The sequence below is a fragment of the Macrobrachium rosenbergii genome, chromosome 24, assembly GCF_040412425.1.
Source record: "Macrobrachium rosenbergii isolate ZJJX-2024 chromosome 24, ASM4041242v1, whole genome shotgun sequence".
NCBI classification, from domain to species: Eukaryota; Metazoa; Arthropoda; class Malacostraca; order Decapoda; family Palaemonidae; genus Macrobrachium; species Macrobrachium rosenbergii.
This window is the reverse complement of record NC_089764.1, coordinates 14256441-14267620: the sequence shown is the minus strand read 5'-3', so window position 1 is coordinate 14267620 and position 11180 is coordinate 14256441. Positions and strand designations below refer to the sequence as shown.

The following is an 11180-nucleotide window of genomic DNA, read 5'->3' as shown; positions in this document are numbered from 1 at the left end:
AGCCGAAGACACGCTGCAAAGAACCTTAGGTAATGCTTACAGTGTACCGCTTGAGGTGCACTGACGGCACTAACCCCCTACGGAAACGATCATGATTCTCTCTCTCTCTCTCTCTCTGATATTTGTACACAGATACGTTTAAGCAAATGTGTGATGTGCTCTCGCTGAACATTAAAAATGTTCACGTAATTTTAAATTTAAGATACTTAAAATTAAATATGTAACGACTTCTTTATTTAGCAACTAGGCCTAGACACTACAGCATGAAATCGGATTTGGCCATTGCAAGGCGAGGATTTTGCTTACAAGCTACAAACAAAAACTACGTTCGATTTGCAACATGCATAATGAGTTAGGATAGTCATTTTTATCAATTGAACAAACAGACAAAAATACACCTGAGTTAAATTCCTCTCATATCTTAACGGAATTTCCACCGGTGTTATGTACCGTATGATGATGCAACGTAGCCTAACGGCGGGAGGTTTAGTGTCACGTGAAACATTACGGAATGGAGAATACAACATCAAAATTCTTACCTCGTGAATAAAACCGTTGAAGTTCACACAACCCCGCGGCAAGCACTTTAGTATATTAGCGATAATTTGCTTTCAGTAATGTACCAGAAGATACGAGTCCACTTAACCATCTAGGTACTTTAGTAACACGCACGACCAAGGTCATTTTGGCGTACGCGGACTCGTTAACTGATCTGTAAAGACTGGACGTTGTCGTACTGCGTTGGCAACGCTGCCGGAGGAGCGCACAGCCGTACGAGCTGACCGCCATTTTTCACCAATCGCCTCTCATCCTTCCCCTGACGTCATGACACGCATGGACTCAAGTCTAGACATCATTCCACGAAATGTTTGATACACTTCACCCTCCAAGAGGCATTTTTTGAAGATTTTTAATGGCTGTGTTGTTGCAGAGGATTCAAGGTGTTACCAAACTTCGAACGGAAAGAATTTCTTTCGAAAACGTTTCAACTATTGACAGCTACCGGTAAAAAGTAAAAGAGCACCATTGGTGTGCAGTGCGTATAGGTTACAACCGGTCTGAGAGTGCAAGTAGAGTATTAGACCAAAATTATAATCACCGGTTATTAAAATGACTTTCTTTAAGGATTTAAAATCTACCGCAGTGCAGAGGATTGAACGACTCCCCAAACGCTGACTCATATCCAGCGCGAGGGATAATATTTTTTCCCATAAATAGTTATTCTCTTGAGTGAGAAAAAGTTTTTAAGGATTTATAGACAAAATTCGCTGTCTCTACTCCAGGTATGTAGGTTGTTTGCTTAAATGTTTCCGTCACCTTTGCAAACATGCGAAGTCATCTGTAGATGAGCTGAAGACGATCTGAGAGAGAGAGAGAGAGAGAGAGAGAGAGAGAGAGAGAGAGAGAGAGAGAGAATTAAACCAACCACGATCCTGACACATGGGAATCTTCTTTGCTTGACTGGTTTACGCGTTCACTATATACTATGTGACTCGTGGATGAAAATGAGAGAATCCGTCTTCTGTTAATTTACTTTAAGAAACAGAAATTGCTGATGCCACCTTAGTGCAATACCTTTGTATCTAGATCTAATGTAGCAGTGAATTAGAATATTTATATAATAAACAACTTTATTTGATTATACCTGCATGATAACATGATTAACATCATGATAATTACAGTTAGGGAATTCGTGTTGTCGTCCTCTGTCTATATTGGACTTAACCTCGCAGCTAATAATGTAAAATAAATTTGTGAAAGAAACTGTATAGGGTATACTGGAAAGATCCAACCGTAATGCTTGAAATAATGTTTCTCAAATACAATGTCAATTTCTTTGGAGACGCAGTTCCTGTTGAATATTCTTAATAATCTACTCTTAGCATATTGTTGTTTTTTGTTAATATCATCAAAACATAATAACAAAGATAATGGGAATTATTACTCAATAAGTCATCGAAACAGAGTTAAAATGGAAGCTTTTTGAATTTATAACCTTTCCAGTCTCATAAAGAAGACTTTACTAGGCTAAATACTGCTAACTCCCTCAATAAGTAGAATATTATATCCACCGCTTAGAGGACATTTGTCCAAGATAAAATCCTTTTAATCACAAAGACTGTACAGTACAACCATCTTTAACGCAACAAGCAGGAACCATCAAAGGAGTGCAGCAACAGACCAGTTTGGCAGGTTTATTTCTTTCCTCTCCACTAGTCTTATTTCTCCCCCTCCAGATTTTCTCCCATTCCCTTCTGCAGCTTCTCTTCGACTCGCGTCTAATCCTTCTATTTCCCTTTCTCCTCTTCTTCCTTCATATCTCCCTCCGTTACAAGTGACAGTTTTACGATCAATAACTACTAATAAGTTTGTGGCATTAACTAGCAAAGAGGGAACTGTCTACTTGGGAAAAATGAAAGAAGCTCTGAAATCAGTCCCTTGAATTAGTTCCAAGTATATATGTTCTCTTTATTTGAAGCACTTGCAGCTATTCTTAGAGAGAGAGAGAGAGAGAGAGAGAGAGAGAGAGAGAGAGAGAGAGAGGAAATTTGGAAAGGACGAAACTATGTAATTCTTTGCATTTAACGAACTAACTGCATGTTTACGACCAACTTAGGCCTATTCAAATAACGTGACAGACACGTTTGAATTTAATAATAAATGAAATCTTTAGCAAGTACCTTACAGAAATTAATCCTTGTATTGTATTTCACAATTAGACGAAGATCATTTTTTAAATCATTTGTGGTTTACCTATTTCACCGTCCAAATTGCCAATTAGTTTACATTGGCTCCGCGTAAAAACGCATTTTTCTCGCTAATTAGGCCACAAGGGAATGAGCAACAGGAATGGCCCTGTGCAGACCACTGCAATAAGAAGCCACTGTCACATTAAATGTAAGTCTTCTACGGCTTATGCAGAGGTATATACGAAAATGAGGCCCGGATAGCTTTTCAGATTTTTATAAAACAAATAACCATACCTGAGCGATGAGATTCCTGGCTTGCCTTTAAACATATGAAAAATGTCAAAAATAAAAGTCTTTTCATGTTTTACTTTTGTTGATTTTACAGTATTAATATGCAACATGTTCTCTAATGTTCAGCTTTTTATCCCGGTCCAGAAATATGAACTCAAGTCTAAAACGCTGTTTTTGGTGATGAAAATAAATATTGAAATGTGAGACACTGTAATAATTCTCCATTTATTTCCTTATCACCCTGAGGTTTCCTCCTAACCGCTCAATATCGGATGTCTACCTTTATATTTATATATACACTTGTGTATAATTGACACATACGAATATTAATGTCAATGCGCACTCTCTCTGACCCTTGCTATCCTCTGCTCGTTAAGGCGTGACGTCGGGTCACATAAATGAATAGATCCTCATTAGTCGATTAATTGGAGTCGATTAAGAAGGCTAATTAGCTTTAGTGTTTAGCTGGTTAATAGTATGGAACTGATCAGCTGAGGGTCAGATTTTACAATAGACCAGTTGTGAAATCCCTTTTGCGGAGTCGTAAATGACAAACGGCGTTAAGGATCGTGATTCCGGGTTTGATGCCCAGAGAGTCAATACAGATAACATCTCAGATATTATTGACCCTCTATGTAATGATTGCTCGGTTGTTGGGGCTCCTTGGTGGATGTTTATTCTTCCTCTTCCTAGTGTTCTTGTTTTTCTCCTCCTTGAAACGATGCTACTTGATATAAGTGTTAAATTATGAAAAAAGATTGAAACTAGAATTTCTTACTGGTTTAGATATGTAGATCGAGGAGAAGACTAGAGACTAAAACGAAGGTTATACATGGTACCGTAACATTTTGCGATGTGCTTCTAACCTAAACGAAAATTCAGTGAATAATATAAACCTTGTTGCAATACTACCGATAAAACTTGCCTCAGAAACATTTTTATTAGTATTAACATATAGGATCTTAATGGTAACATTCACGCGATATATGTATTTTTCATATTCAGGCATAAAAGACCTCTTAAGCTCCAGAAATCCTCGACACTGTCAGAACCCCGGGCAGACAGCACCCCACAAAGGAGAGACCAAGAAAGCAGAGCAAAACCAGTTTTGATCGTCGAGGTACGAACTTCCGGATTTCTACGCCTAACCGAAGTTGCCTTTCTTCTCTGTTAGGTTACAGGTTTTCAGCGCTGCCTTGGTTTCACACAATTATTAGTAGCCTACTGATTTTGTTGTTATAAAATGATGCTGGAAAGAACTTTGTTTTCTAGAGACATCTACAAATGTTAAGGAGAGTGTTACCCTAATGTAGAGAGCGCTGGTTTGGAAGCTTAGCTACATGACTCTCTCTCTCTCTCTCTCTCCACAATAACTTTTCCTCATGCAAAGCGTCTGATAACATAAATACTGTTTGAACCTTCTCTCACTCTCTCTAATACACGAAAAGGAAGCGATACCTCCTCAACGAAAGAGAGAGAGAGAGAGAGAGAAGTGCAATAAGGCATTCAACAGATTTCACGCTTTCGATGGCAACGCCTCCAGTACGCTTGAATAAAAGTCTAGCTTATCAATCGATAGGCTTAAATAAAAGAACTGAAAATGTTAACCAGAAAAACAGGTTTATGGAGAGGAAAACGCTAAGGTAGACTGAAGTAAAAGATCTCGAGCAAGGGAGGGAGAGATGCAGAGAGGGAGAAGGAAATAAAGATAGAAAGAATACTTTTACATTGTATTCTGAAATATTTTTTAATCTTACGTTTGTATACTTTTTAATTACTTGATGTTTTTTATTTCACTTGAAACAACCGATTAACCCATTTTCTCTGCTGTACATCACTCAGTCGCTAAAAGCGTTCTCTCCTATTTTTATTTTATTAATGCTACTATCATTATTGTATACAGACCGTCAAAAAGGGTGGTATCATAAGGGAGTGTTGGAATAGCCATACCTAGCCCACACCAAGGGCAGGACGACAAAAAGTCTAAACATGCAGTTTATAAAACACAAAGACTATCGCTGTCACCAACCGCGCTCACGCAAACACACACATATATACATATTTAAACACACACACACAGACACACACACATATATATATTATATGTACATGTATATATACATAATATATATATATATATATATATATATATATATATATATATATATATATATATATATATATATTTAAATATGTACATATATATGTGTGTGCGCGTGTGTTTGTGTGTGTGTGTGTGTGTGTGTTTGCGTGAGCGCGGTTGGTGACTGCTAATGACCTTATCGGCTTCTTCCATCTAAATGGCCCTGCCCAGTCCTCTACAACCTAGCATTTTTATAGATATATTAACTTTGTCTGACAATGATAGTCTTTGTGTTTTATAAACTGCATGTTTAGACTTTTTGTCGTATATATATACCCTGTATGTATATGGGCCAGGAATTGCTCTTCCAACCCTCGCTTATAGTACCATACTTGTTGACGGTATGTATACAATGATATATATGTATGCAGTAAATGTGTGTGTGTTTGTGAGTGTGTGTGTGTGGCCGTTTTTCTGCTCAGTTGTTCAAACACATGTCAATTTTTTGTTGTTGGGAGGGTGGGGGGAGGTGTCAGCAGCTTTATGGTCTTGTTAATTTTGCTTTGAAGAAGGTGAAACTAATAAAAATAGGGAGAGTTGAGTTAGACCTCAGTGGAAGAGAGAAACATGCATCTTAAAAGAGAACAACCCTTAGCAAGTGCAAAGATTAATTTGTTAAATTTTTTCCAAAAGGCTAAGCCTGTTTATTCTAAACCAGTGATGTAAGATCTTTTTGATGGATTTTGATGCGATTCTGGTGAAATTAATATTAATTTCTGTTAGAAATTCCTAGCTCAACCCATCACAACCGTAGTCTAGGCAGATATCCCAGTGATAATGAGGATAGGGGTGGGAATCCATGGTTTTTGGTGGGAAAATACGACACCGATTGACGTTAAGGAAATAAGGTAACCACAGGGTAGACAATGATAATTTTAGAAAAGAAACAGACCCATTATCCATACCTCTCTTATTGCCATTCGTAGGTAAACGCCTAAAGTCTTTTGCATAGAAGTACAATATCTCTCCAAATTTTGTGTTACTGTTTTAAGAAATTGCAACATGTAGATATTTAAAGAACCTTATTCCTTTTCACTGTTTTAAGAAATTGTATTATTTCACATGGACATTAGATAGATCAAAAGAAAATATAGGTTTTTCTTTTCCATTATGATGTGATTTAAGAGAACAGGATGTAAAATTACCGTTGTCTACGCTATCAAGTCCTTAGTCGTTTTCTATAGATTTAAAGGCAACGACAAGAACGGAAATGTAGTCGAGTGGCTGAATACCTAAAGAAATAAGTGGATCTCTTCTAGTATTGCGTTTTTTCCTTCAGTGATACAAGGCATGTTGCTCATCAGAACTTACATGAATTATTGTAACGTTATGAATTTTGCTAGAATGACCACAGGCAACATGTAAAAAAGAAGCATCTTTTCCATTTCAGTTACCCTTTGAGAACAGGATCTAAACCGTTTATCTTCAGAAATGTTAGTCGTTTTCTATAGATTTAAAGAGGATTGTCGGAAATGTAGTCAATTAGTAACCTCTAAAAAATAATGGAAGTCTTGGTTTAAACTTCAGTGATACAAGGCATGTTGCTCATCAGAACTTACATGAATTATTGTAACGTTATGAATTTTGCTAGAATGATCACAGGCACGTAAAAGAAGCATCTAAGTTACTGAAATGGTTCTAAAGCTTTATCTTCAGAAATGTTAGGCCTGTATAGAGGATTGTCCATGACAATTAGTAACCTCTAAAATAAGTCAAATGGTTTAAACTGTCAGTAATAGTGCATATTTCACCACAGAAGAGAGCAGTGATGATGAGAAAGATGATTTTTACGAAATTTCTAGGAGGTTGTAGAACAAGCACCAAAGGAGGATGTAATATTGCTTGCTTCATCTGCCAACTCCAGTGGGATGATTGTAGGCGTCACAATATTTCCCCATAAAGAAATTCACAATCACACATGAAATTCACATGATGGAATTATAAGAAATCAAACCGATCACATACACAACACAAATTCAGAGGTTCATAGATGGATGTACTTAGTTCAGAGGAGCTGATTGTGACTCAGACCACAACTTAGTGATTGCCAGAGTCAAGATGAAGTTGAATATGAAAAGGAACAGTATGATTGAAAGGAGAGAAAAATTTGACACTGATAAGCTCAATGATGAGACATGTAGGGTGAAATACCAAATAGAAATTAGAAACAGATTTGATGTTTAACAACTCTAAATGAAGGTGGAGAAATAGGACTCCAGGAAAAATGTGCAAACGTAGAACAAATTGTTACAAAAGCAGCTGAGGAAACCATCGGGTACTGAGCACACATAACGAACATTGGTTTGATGATGACTGCAGAATAATGGCGGATGAAAGGAAACAAACAAAAATAGAATTCTTACAGAACAGGAATAATTAGGTAATAGGAGAGAACTTCAGGGAGAAAAGAATGCAGCAACGAGAATAAACAGAAGAAAGAAGAGAGATGCATTAATAAGGAGCTGGATGGCATGGACAGAAACATGACCAATGGTAGGATAAGGGAAGGCTATAGGGGTATCAGGAAAATAAAGAATGGATACCAAGCAAGAAGCAGAGCAGTGAAAGATGCCAATAGAAGTATTACGGTACAGGAGGACAAAGTACTGGAGATATGGAAGAGCCGTTTCTGTGAGCTGTTAAATATAGAAGACCCAGTAAATCCTATTGAAGGGAGACATTTGCAGGCACCAGATTTGACAGTGGAGGAACCAACGCTGATAGATGTGAAGAATGCAATCAATAGCCTGAAGAGTAATAAGGCACCTGGTTTAGATAACATACCAGCAGAGCTCCTTAAGACTGGCGGCGAGATGTTACACTCAAAGATCTTTGGGCTTCTGATAATGATCTGGAGAACAGAAGAGAAACCAACAACATGGGAAACTGGCAACATTATGCCGGTACATAAAAAGGGGGATAAGACAGACTGTGCTAATTATAGAAGGATTACACTTCTGCCAACCTGCTACAAGGTACTAGCCAAAATTATAAAAGATAAATTAGAACTTTACATAGAGACAGCATTGGGCGAATATCAATGTGGGTTTAGAAAAGGAAGATCAACGATTGACCAGATTTTTACTATTAGGCAAATCATGGAAAAACACTGGAAGTATAATAGAGAGATGTGGCAGGTTTCTGTAGACTTTAAACAAGTGTATCGTGGCATCCGTTGACCATCAATGTGGAATATTGTGAAGGAATTTGGTGTATCAGAAAAGTTTATAAACTTGGTAAAAGTATGCTACAGGAATAGTAAGAGTTGTGTCCAGGTGGGAAGGAAAAAGACAGAATGTTTTGAAATTAAAGCAGGTTTGAGACAGGGATGCCTTCTATCTCCAATGTTGTTTAACCTAATTTTATTTAAAATAATGCGGAGTATCAAAGAAGTTGAGGGTGAGGTCATCTTGGGAGATACAAGTGCCAAAGTTCTTGCATTTGCAGATGATGTTGATTTCTTAGGTACAGATATACAAAATATAGAACGTTTGTATATACCATTCAAAGAAACTGCTGCCAGAGTGGGACTAGAGATCAGTGGAAGTCAAACCAAAATGATGAGATTGTCAAGGAACAACCAACAACAACAGCAACAACAAAATGTGGCAGATATTGAGAAAGTGAGGGGAATTTAGATATTTAGGAAGTATGTTGACATCCAGAAATGAGATGGAGAGAGAAGTTCTGGCTAGAATTACAGCAGGGAACAGGTGTTTTTTCAGTCTACAACATCTTTTAAAGAGCAGAAACATCACAAGCTCTACCAAATTAAGAATTTACAGCACCATTATCAGGCCAGTGGTAGCCTACTATATGGTTGTGAGACCGGGACACTGACTGAACGTCAAGAACAGAGACTGCTGGTTTTTGAAAATAACATTTTGCGTAGAATAACAGGTCCATTTACGATATAAATGAAGGTGTTTGGAGAAGAGGTCACAACAAAGAAATGAGAGATTTAACCAGACAATCTAGCAGAGGATACGTTGGACTGGACATGTGGATAGAATGGAAGAGGGCAGAATGCCTAAAATGGTTTTGGAAGATTCAGTAGAAGGGAAAAGACCGGTGGGGAGACCGAGGATGAGATGGAAAGATAATGTGTTCAGAGATCGAAGAGAATTGTGAGTGGAGGATCCCGAGAATAACTGGAGGGATGCAGCACTCAACGGGGGAACGTGGAGAGGTCTGGTGCAAGCGACCAGGGGCTACCATGAGTCCCGAGAGCCACCGGAATGAGTGAAAATAAGGCGTTAATTACTTTCATTATGAATAATGTAAACTATAGCAAAGTCCACCTAGCTTTATAGCTAAGTCCCCCCCATTGCATGCCAGTGATTGGCCTGCTCTCGAAGGGGCAATGACGTCACACTAGTTAACAGTCCAAATGATTGCCAGTATGGATTTGACTCCGTTCGGTCATGTTGAGTTTCGTGCATGAATCATGTCACCGCAGATTTGAGTTCCCGGAGTTGTGAAGTATGCAATTGATATCTCCGATAAAAGATATAAGTTTTATATCATTATGAAGATATTGGATCATTTTGTCTGTATCTTTTTTTTTTATCATGCGCAGCCTAAATACACAAGCAGCTTGGTTTTTTTTTTCTTTTAATTTGGTGTTGGCCTAAATAAGCGATCCCATATAGACCACATTAACTGAAATGAAGCACCGACTTCTGCAGCTATGTCAAATGTTAATATCATTGAGAGATTAGTCCTACACTTCAATTTCTTATATTCTGAGGCAATGACAGGGGCATAGGCCTACACATAAAATTCTTATATTTTGAGACGATGACAGGGCAGGGACCTACACGTCAATATTTTAGTTTTTTCTACAATCTGTTGGAAATAGAGTTTTAATTAATATAGTAGTTTCAACTCCATTATATATGGAAATAAGTATATCTTTTTAATTAACCACTAGCTGATTAACAACTCCATGATAGGGCTAAGGATTAGAATTTTTATGAAGAACCAATTGGTTAAGCAACGGGACCTACAGCTTATTGTGGAATCCGAACCACATTATAGCGAGAAATGAATTTCTATCACCAGAAACAAATTCCTCTTGTTCTTCAATGGCCGGTCGGATCGAACTAGCGGCCAACAAGTGGTAGCTGAGAATGGAACCCGCTCCGAGGAACTGAATATGGAATGTACAGAGAATAAAAGTGCACATACACATACATGCGTGGATGGCCAAAGTAATTGTAACGCCACTGATACCACAGAGAATAAAAGTAAAACTTGTGGGCACGCAGCCGGATGGCACATACAGATCAATCACAGGACTGTTTCAGCCTTACACACAACTATCAAACTGCTCTCAGTGAACTGCATTGAAAATATATTCACAAAAGGGATAACAAATTATATTACTGTTATGAGTAAATATAAGGCTGCTGTAGTATATCTGTGAAAATGAAGGCTATGGTAGGAAGGAATCATAAGATACTTAAAAAATAAGAAAAAGAAAATAAATTATAGTTGAAAAGTTATGTGTGAGATGATCTAAACCAGTTTGCGAGTAGCCCATGATTAATTTGCTTTTGGGGGCATTCTTGTAGATTACCCTGTTGGACAAAAGGATGTATGAGTCAGTAATTCTCTCTCTCTCTCTGTTGTTAGGAGAATATTCTAGCGTAGACTATATTCATAAAGATCTCGATTACTTTTAATTAAAACAAATGACTAAATTTCAGTTAACAAGAATAGGCAGATAATTCTTTACACCAGTATTTTATGAATAGGTCTATGTTTATTCTGCAATGTTAGGTTGCCATATAAAATTTTTTCAAAAACTACAAACACCATAACAGCAGCAACAAAAACAAGAATAACCACAGCAAGAACCACAGTAAAACGGCTGAATATAAGATAGGCCTATAATCCAAACGTCATAAAGACATAGGACATTATAGGTCTACGTAATTTTTTATGGTCCTGTTATTTCGAAAGGAGAAAATGTCCTTAAGAAAATTCTCAGCAAATTATATCCAGTATGACTCGTATAGCCTACCATACTGTAGCTTTAAGTTAAACATAAG

At 37.4% G+C, this 11180-nt stretch overlaps 1 protein-coding gene across 1 annotated transcript in view; it reads right to left on the bottom strand.

The window, feature by feature from the left end:
- LOC136851886 (organic solute transporter subunit alpha-like) overlaps positions 1 to 725 on the bottom strand; it is a 152335-nt gene extending 151610 nt beyond the window's left edge. The window contains exon 1 of the mRNA XM_067126217.1: positions 540 to 725. The gene's annotated coding sequence lies outside the window, so the exon portion shown is untranslated. The remainder of the gene's footprint in view (positions 1 to 539) is intronic.
- Between the last annotated feature and the right edge of the window lie 10455 nt (positions 726 to 11180).